The sequence below is a fragment of the Leptodactylus fuscus genome, chromosome 5, assembly GCF_031893055.1.
Source record: "Leptodactylus fuscus isolate aLepFus1 chromosome 5, aLepFus1.hap2, whole genome shotgun sequence".
Classification (NCBI taxonomy): domain Eukaryota; kingdom Metazoa; phylum Chordata; class Amphibia; order Anura; family Leptodactylidae; genus Leptodactylus; species Leptodactylus fuscus.
This window is the reverse complement of record NC_134269.1, coordinates 11,643,501-11,645,542: the sequence shown is the minus strand read 5'-3', so window position 1 is coordinate 11,645,542 and position 2,042 is coordinate 11,643,501. Positions and strand designations below refer to the sequence as shown.

The following is a 2,042-nucleotide window of genomic DNA, read 5'->3' as shown; positions in this document are numbered from 1 at the left end:
TTGGGGCATACCATGTCTGAGCCCCTTTAGGGGGGTAATACTATGTGGGGGTCACACAGTGAAATGTCTGTGACTGGGTGGAGTAACAGTGGGGTCCCATCCTGCCCCTCTCAGCCCTATGGCAGGTAACATACTAATACCCCAGAGATATCATACATCTATCACAGTCATTATCCCTACTACTAATGATAATTATTATTATTGCTCCCCCTCTCATTATTACATGGCAGGTATGACGTCACCCGGCAGCAGCTCGCTAATCGCCAGAGTAAACAATAACGTCACCGTCACACACTCCGCCGCGCTGCCTGCCGGGAGATACTCCACATACCACCGTACAGCACACCTCCTGTCCTGATTGGCCGTGACGTCACTCATTCCCGGCGGAAGGCGGAGCTTCCCTCGCTATAAAAACCTGCGCTCCGACCTCTCCCCCTCATTCATTCTCTCAAACAAGCTGCACAGCCGCCGTAAAGCGTCATGACGTCACCACTGCCCACCGTCGCCACTGAGGAGTGCGGCATCTGTTACATTGACTACGGGCAGGAGAGGAAGCCGCGCCGATTGGCGGCCTGCCGGCACGTGATCTGCTCCGGCTGCCTCGAGCACCTGGCGGCCAGGGGCGGCGCCGTCCAGTGCCCCTTCTGCCGCGCCCCTTCCCCCTTGCCTAGCGATGACGAAGAGGAGGAGGCGGGGACGAGTGACGTCACCGGGCCATTCAAGTGGCTGAAGAAACTGTACAGGAAATCCAAGGCGGGGTCTCGGCGTAGAGGTGAGTGCAGTGGGCGTGGCTAGGGGGCGGGGCTTTAGATGTGATCGACAGGTCGGGTTTAGGTAGCATGGCGCCCCCTAGGTGCCGGACTAGCAGAAATTCTGACCTAGAATACAGATTTTGTAAAATGTCAGGTTGTGTTCCAAGTAGTTCTGGATTGGAAGAAGCCAAATAAGAGGAATTTTCCATTTTTAATTTTTTATTTTTTTTCATTTAAATTGTAAGTGTGCAACTTTATTTAACAAATGTCCGTATCTTTTTCCGTAGGGAAACTGGCCAATGAAGATCTGCGGGACATGGCGATGATGTGCTCGTACTTAATGTGAATTCTGACCAAGCGCGTTGGACCTGTTGATTCTTCAAATGTCGACGTCGTGACCTGGATCTCCTGGATGTAGAGAATACTGGGGACCCCTCTCCGACATGATGGACAGATGAGGCACGACCAGCCTCCGTTCTATCCATGCTTTGTGCTCGGCCGCCCTAGGCGGACATGGATAGTGACTACATTTGTGTAAGGACGGCGCCCCCTGCTGCTGATAGCCTGCTCCAATCCTTTCACCTCGTGGACTGTGAGATCATCTTTCCTGTGGTTTATGAAATGGCCAACGAGTCGGGGCATGAGTCGCTGACTAATCGCTATTGTTCGCTGATGATGTCGTGTTTCCTCCCATGATGCACTTTGGTTTTTGTCTATTTATATGTATTTATTATATAATGTGTTTTTTATGCTAGAAATATATTTATCGGAAATTTCTATTGTTGTCTGTGTCATTACATAAGCTGACTATAAACATGGGGGGGGGGGGGGTAGAGAGAGTTGGTACCAGGCCCTGTAGCCTTAGGGGGGGCCCGATGGCCTCTCTACAATATAAGACCCCAATAGTATAACTAGCACATGGGTAGATTCTTAAAGGGGTTGTCCATAGAGTTAAGTAACGTTTTCCTGATATGGGAGACTTGGTGGTGGATCAGATGATTCCAATTATGTGAACCAGGCAGAACCCCCAGGTCCATCACCAATCAGGTAAGTTAATCTTAAATCCTTGGACAACCCCTTTAAGTTAGACCTCTTGACCAGCCTTACACTTTCCATGCCCTCTGAATCTGTAGACTATGGCCCCATTGATAACCTCGTAAGTAAGCAAGGGTCCATACTTGTTCCCTATACTACGTACGGGATTATCCCATATCTGCCCGTATGATGGGACCGGATGTGGTGCCCTCTATGGTATGGTCCATACAGTAGATACATCTGCCATAAGCATAT

General features: G+C 50.1%; 1 long non-coding RNA gene across 1 annotated transcript; it reads left to right on the top strand.

The window, feature by feature from the left end:
* Positions 1-456: 456 nt before the first annotated feature.
* LOC142204692 (uncharacterized) lies at positions 457-1,529 on the top strand. The gene is made up of 2 exons (XR_012716146.1): positions 457-772; positions 1,040-1,529. It is a non-coding gene; the product is annotated as an uncharacterized LOC142204692 (long non-coding RNA).
* The last annotated feature ends 513 nt before the right edge of the window (positions 1,530-2,042 follow it).